We start from the raw sequence: 6,885 nt of genomic DNA, 5'->3' as shown, positions 1-6,885 counted from the left end.
GTCACTTCTGTCACCTTAACTAAGAAAACAGCATTTTATTGCTTCCTCTCTTCATGGACAGAGCCCAGGCCCAGGAAATTGTAGTCTTAAGAAGTGTGATAATTTGTGAAAAGCCCATGCCTTTCATAAGCATTTTACCAGAACTTGAGGTAATTCACATGGGGGAATTACAGGGCAAACGGCAATACATTTTAAACCAGCAAAGTTGGGTTCAAAAACTTTCCCCAAAAGTTACAATCTGAATAAAATAAACCTTAGGAGAGACTTGGCCTCTAAAGATCCTTATGCTCGTGTTTTCTAAACAGCAGGGAAAGATGGCCAGCAATAGTTTTTTAAAAGAAAATAAAATGTATTGGGTTATTAATTATAAGAAAGCATAAAGAAAGAAAAAAAATAAACCCTATGATTCTCCTGCTAGTTAAACCGTATTTTACATAAAAATAACATGTTAGAAAATCAGTGAGATGGTGTTAAAACCTAAAGACCCTTCTCTCAAGGATAAACTCTCTTGGAAAAAGGGTGAGGTTTGTTCTTTTCTTTTTTTTCCTAATCCTTCCAGGAAAAGAAAAGAATATAGAGACATGTATTTATTTATTTATTTTTTTTAATTTTCAAAGTGAAGGCCTATACAGTGAAAAGAAATTTCCTTTACTCACCTCATTCCCACCCACTTAAACCTCATTTTTGTCTCCTTATAGTGAATATGGAAATATTTGATGCATAACCCAAATATGTATGTGAGTGGGTGTGTGTAATCTTCCCCTATTTGTACATAAAACATGATATACTAAATTGTCCCACATTTTGCTTTTTTCCCTCAGTAATATCTCTGAAAGCTTTGTTGATACCTAAGAGCAAACTCACTCATTTGATCAGCTGAATGGATATAGTAAAATTTGTGTACTTAGTCACCTGTCAATGGACTTGCAGATTCTTTTCAATCTTTTACTACTATAAAGATGCTGTACAATTTTTGTAAGTAGGTTATTTCACACATGTGCAAGTGCTTATATGGAACAAATTCTTAAAGCACAGGGATTTTTTTTTAACACTGTTTAATCTGATTTGTTTTAAAAGCAGCAACTTTCTGGGTCCTTTACTAATATGTATATTTAATACCATTTTAATTGGCATTCTTCTAAACTCTTTTTTTTTTTTAACAAGACCTTGATTAAACCAGCCACAATATTTCTCAAGGAGTGTCGATCAGGAACAAAGTCTACTTAAGCACCTTTTTGGTAATAAGAACCTGTGATCTTTATGATCTTTATGGCTTTAAACAACCTTAACAAGACAAGAAACATATCCATTATGCTTATTCTTATGCTTGCCCTTAAAATGGTCAATTGACCTGACTGACCAGTTGCTACTCACAGTTCCAGGTCCACTGTTAAAACTAAAGCTATTGGAGAATATTATGAAAAACTATATGGAACCAAACTGGATAACCTAGAGGAGATGGACAAGTTTCTGGAAACATACTGTCCACCAAAACTGAATCAAGAAGAAACTGAACACTTGAACAATCCGATCACTAGAAAGGAAATAGAAATAGCAATTAAAAACCTCCCTACAAATAAAAGTACAAGATTGGATGGCTTCACCGGGGAATTCTACCAAACATACAAAGAAGAACTCATACCAGTCCTTCTCAAACTCTTCCAGACGATTGAAAAGGAGGGAATACTCCCAAACTCATTCTATGAAGCCACCATCACCCTGATACCAAAACCAGGCAAAGGCACTACAAAAAAAGAGAATTATAGGCCAATATCACTGATGAACATAGATGCCAAAATCCTCACCAAAATTTTAGCAAATAGAATCCAACAACACATAAAAAAGATTATACATCATGACCAAGTGGGGTTCATCCCAGGGACACAAGGCTGGTTCAACATACGCAAATCAATCAATGTAATACATCACGTCAACAAGAGAAAGGACAAAAACCACATGATCATCTCAATCGATGCAGAAAAAGCATTTGATAAAATTCAACACCCATTTATGATAAAAACTCTCGCCTAAGTGGGTATAGAGGGAACATATCTCAACATAATAAAAGCTATATATGACAAACCTACAGCCAGCATAGTTCTCAATGGTGAAAAACTCAAAAGCTTCCCACTAAAATCTGGGACAAGACAAGGATGCCCACTATCACCACTCCTATTCAATATAGTCCTGGAAGTCCTAGCCACAGCAATCAGGCAAGAGAAAGAAATAAAAGGGATCCAAATTGGAAAAGAAGAGGTAAAAGTGTCATTATATGCTGACGACATGTTACTATATATAGAAAACCCTAAAAGGTCCACAAAAAAAGCTACTAGAGCTGATCGAAGAATTCAGCAAGGTAGCAGGTTACAAAATTAATGTTCAAAAATCAGTTGCCTTTCTTTACACTAACGATAAATCAACAGAAAAAGAAAGTAAAGAAACAATCCCCTTTAAAATAGCACCCAAAGTAATAAAATATCTGGGAATAAATCTAACCAAGGAGGTGAAAGAATTATACACAGAAAACTATAAACCATTGATGAAGGAAATTAAAGAAGACTTTAAAAAATGGAAAGATATTCCATGCTCTTGGATTGGAAGAATCAATATTGTTAAAATGGTCACACTGCCCAAGGCAATCTACAGATTTAATGCAATCCCTATCCAATTACCCAGGACATATTTCACAGAACTAGAACAAGTCATAATAAAATTTATATGGAACCATCAAAGACCTAGAATTGCTAAAGCATTACTGAAGAGAAAGAAAGAGGCTGGAGGAATAACTCTCCCAGACTTCAGACAATACTATAGAGCTACAGTCATCAAGACAGCATGGTATTGGTACCAAAACAGACATATAGACCAATGCAACAGAATAGAGAGCCCAGAAATGAACCCACAAACTTTTGGTCAACTCATCTTCGACAAAGGAGGCAAGAATATACAATGGAATAAAGACAGTCTCTTCAGCAAATGGTGTTGGGAAAACTGGACAGCAGCATGTAAAACAATGAAGCTAGAACACACCCTTACACCATATACAAAAATCAACTCAAAATGGATTAAAGACTTAAACATAAGACAAGATACAATAAACCTCCTAGAGGAAAACATAGGCAAAACATTATCTGACATACATTTCAAAAATTTTCTCCTAAAAGAAATAAAAGCAAGAATAAACAAATGGGACCTAATGAAACTTACAAGCTTCTGCAGAGCAAAGGAAACCAGAAATAAAACAAGAAGAAAACCTACGGAATGGGAGAAAATTTTTGCAAGTGAAACCGACAAAGGCTTGATCTCCAAAATATATAAGCAACTCATACGACTCAATAAGAAAAAAATAAACAACCCAATCCAAAAATGGGCAGAAGACCTAACTAAACAAGCAATTCTCCAAGGAAGAAATACAAAGGATCAATAGGCACATGAAAAAATGCTCAATATCACTAATTATCAGAGAAATGCAAATCAAAACTACAATGAGGTATCACCTCACACCAGTCAGAATGGCCGTCATTCAAAAATCCAAAAATGACAAATGCTGGAGAGGCTGTGGAGAAAGGGGAACCCTCCTACACTGCTGGTGGGAATGCAGTTTGGTGCAGCCACTATGGAAAACAGTGTGGAGATTCCTCAAAAGACTAGGAATAGACTTACCATATGACCCAGGAATCCCACTCCTGGGCTTGTATCCAGAAGGAAATCTACTTCAGGATGACACCTGCACCCCAATGTTCATAGCAGCACTATTTACAATAGCCAAAACATGGAAACAGCCTAAATGTCCATCAACAGGTGACTGGATAAAGAAGAAGTGGTATATTTATACAATGGAATACTACTCAGCCATAAAAACCGACAACATAATGCCATTTGCAGCAACATGGATGCTCCTAGAGAATGTCATTCTAAGTGAAGTAAGCCAGAAAGAGAAAGAAAAATACCATATGAGATCGCTCATAAGTGGAATCTAAAAAACAAAAACAAACAAACAAACAAAAACAAAGCATAAATACAGGACAGAAATAGACTCATGGACAGAGAATACAGACTTGTGGTTACCGGGGGGGGAGTAGAGGGTGGGAAGGGATAGACTGGGATTTCAAAATTGTAGAATAGATAAACAAGATTACACTGTATAGCACAGGGAAATATACACAAAATGTTATGATAAATCACAGAGAAAAAAATGTGACAATGAGTGTGTATATGTCCATGAATGACTGAAAAATTGTGAACACTGGAATTTGACACAACACTGTAAAATGATTATGAATCAATAAAAAATGTAAAAAAAAAAAACTAAAGCTATTGATTTTACTGTTTCTACTTTATTAGAGTAATCAAAAGCTATAATCATACTTGGTTTCTGAGTTGTTCTCCAGGGAGAAGGTCACAGAACTTTGTAACCTTACAAAGGAGGCTAAACACCAAGGAGACCACACCTTGAGCGCTTACAAGATAAAGAGGTCAAAAAAGTGACAGCTAGTCTCTACAGAATTGGTCTCCTGGAGGCATCATGATGCCACTCTAAGTCTTCTGATGAGAAAATGATTCTGTTGATCGTGATCTTGATGCTTTACTGTTTGAGCTATGGCTATATAACCACCCCACCCTGTCCCCAAGGTGGGTTCACAGCTTTGAAGGCACTAGACTGGCTATGAGTCCCCTTTGCCCGGCAAAGTAATAAAGCTGACTCTTTTCTTCTAAGCTCTAAGACCCAGGTCTATGAGTTATTTGGGTCATCAGGGACGGGGGCCGATCTTTTGGCAACTGTATTGCCAAGAATTTTGATTAGTAGACAGTTCTGCTTATCTTGAATGGAAAGACGACATACGATTCTACTACCTTCCTCTAGTACTTACAGTTCAAATATGGCAGAATTACTTAAATACAGCATCTCATGCAAAGAAGAAAAATTATTATAATGAAAAGATATATGCAAATAAGGATAGTGATAATGAAAAAGAACTAAGTAAAATTACAGTCAGTGGAAGGATTTTACAACTGGAAGAAATCTTTGAGATTACATAGTAAAATCCCTTTGCATTTTTCTTTTTAAGAATTGATCTAATGACAAGAATCTTAGTTTAAGTATTTTTTGGTTTGTTTATAAAAAAACAAAATGCCTTTCTCTAACACATCCAAGGAAAGACAGGGCTGGATTAAATGAAAAAAAAAAAAAAACAAGTAAGTTCAGAAATGGATGCAAACCAGGAGGTTCTGTTTCGTCTCTGTTCTGCTGGCAGGTTCTCTGGGGCAGAACTGAGCTCCAGCAATTAGCACCTCACCAGGGGAGAAATTTTTAAGAACTCTCAACTAAGCCATTTAAACACAGAATAAATTCTTGCACATTACTTTAGGGGGAAAAAACCTACATTGGCCATTCTTTTGCACCCCCCAAGAGCTAGTAATTAACCACAGTTTAATGCATTTGTTGGCGTAATAATGTAGACCAGCTGCCCATCAACTCAGCAATCAAGCTCAAAATTTTTCAGAATTATCTTGAACTTAGAGATGGGTTTGAAGGTAACATTAAAATGATTACACTGTACTTTCAAATGAAATTATGACCTCATTCTTTCATTTTATATGTATATTTACACATATATTTTTATTTCAACATTTTACTGGGAAAATAAAAACAAATATCTTAGAAACAGTACTGCTTTTAGACAAAACATGAAAATTTTTAAAAAAGGTGATTTGTTAAAATTCTTCCTCTGTACTGTTTGTTTTCTCTTATGGTTTTTCTCGTTTAGTATAAAAAAATGCATTCTGCATTTCAACTACTAAATCCTTAAGGATTAAGACAGATTTAAATGAAAGAGGAGCTTATGTAAATACAACCACCTTTGAGTTGGAAATGGGAACAATTTTCTTTTCTGCTTAGATACCAAGGTCCTGGTGAGAAGAAGATTCTCCAAAATGCTCAAGCAAGTGCTTAGAATGAAAAGTCAGGAAGCATGGAGTGGAACTGGTAAGGGGAGGAGGATGCTTTATTTCCGGGGGCGGGGTGGGGACTGTATTTTTTAATTTAATAGCTTAAGGAGTACAATCTGCAACTTAAGTAGAAATATTCTTCATTGTGTTCCCCAACACATTCAGTACAGTTAAATATAATCACTAATTTATTGTTAAGAATTTAATTGCCCAGGTGTCAGGCCTTTTTGTCTTGTTTTCTCAATCTGTTTACTACAATCTCTGGGCTCTAGCTGACACAATTCTGCATGCCCTTGGTTCACTTTTCCAAGCATAGGCACCACAGCTCTTTTTAAAAGGTGTTACTCTTCGTAGAAAAGGGATAATTGTTTGGTTTGAAATTGGTTGTAAATCGTCTGTTGTGAGGAGAGTCTATTTTAACACTGACCCATGTTAAGATGTAAAATTAAACACAACCACTATCAGGTTTCCAGGAGGATTTTCTTTATTCTCTGATTTTCCTGTTTCATTTCTTGACTATTGCCTCCTTCTCCAACCCGTTAGTCTGCTGACCATCTGGGGAACAAGACAAAAGAATGAAGGACAGAAAAGAGTTTTAAGCTAGTATCAGTATGCTGGGTCATGGGTAACTCGGATCATCCGCGGATATTATCCAAACAGCTTCCTTTAAAAAGACTAACAAAAGGAATTTCAAGGCTTAAGATGCCCATCCTCCTTCACCTCCATCTATCCACAACCCTCCTATCCTTCAAGACTTGGCTTAACTGCCATTGTCTATAAGGCTCCAATCTCCAGTGATTCTTCCTCTTCGAACTTCCATAGAGTTTTTCAGTATAATTAACTTACTTGCCTTCACAGCATCACCTCCCTTTGAACCTAAACTATTATTATTTACTTTTCCATGGATCTATGTCCTATTTCACTAGATTGTAAGCA

Source organism: Vicugna pacos, chromosome 15, assembly GCF_048564905.1.
Source record: "Vicugna pacos chromosome 15, VicPac4, whole genome shotgun sequence".
NCBI classification, from domain to species: domain Eukaryota; kingdom Metazoa; phylum Chordata; class Mammalia; order Artiodactyla; family Camelidae; genus Vicugna; species Vicugna pacos.
This window is presented reverse-complemented; position numbering follows the sequence as displayed.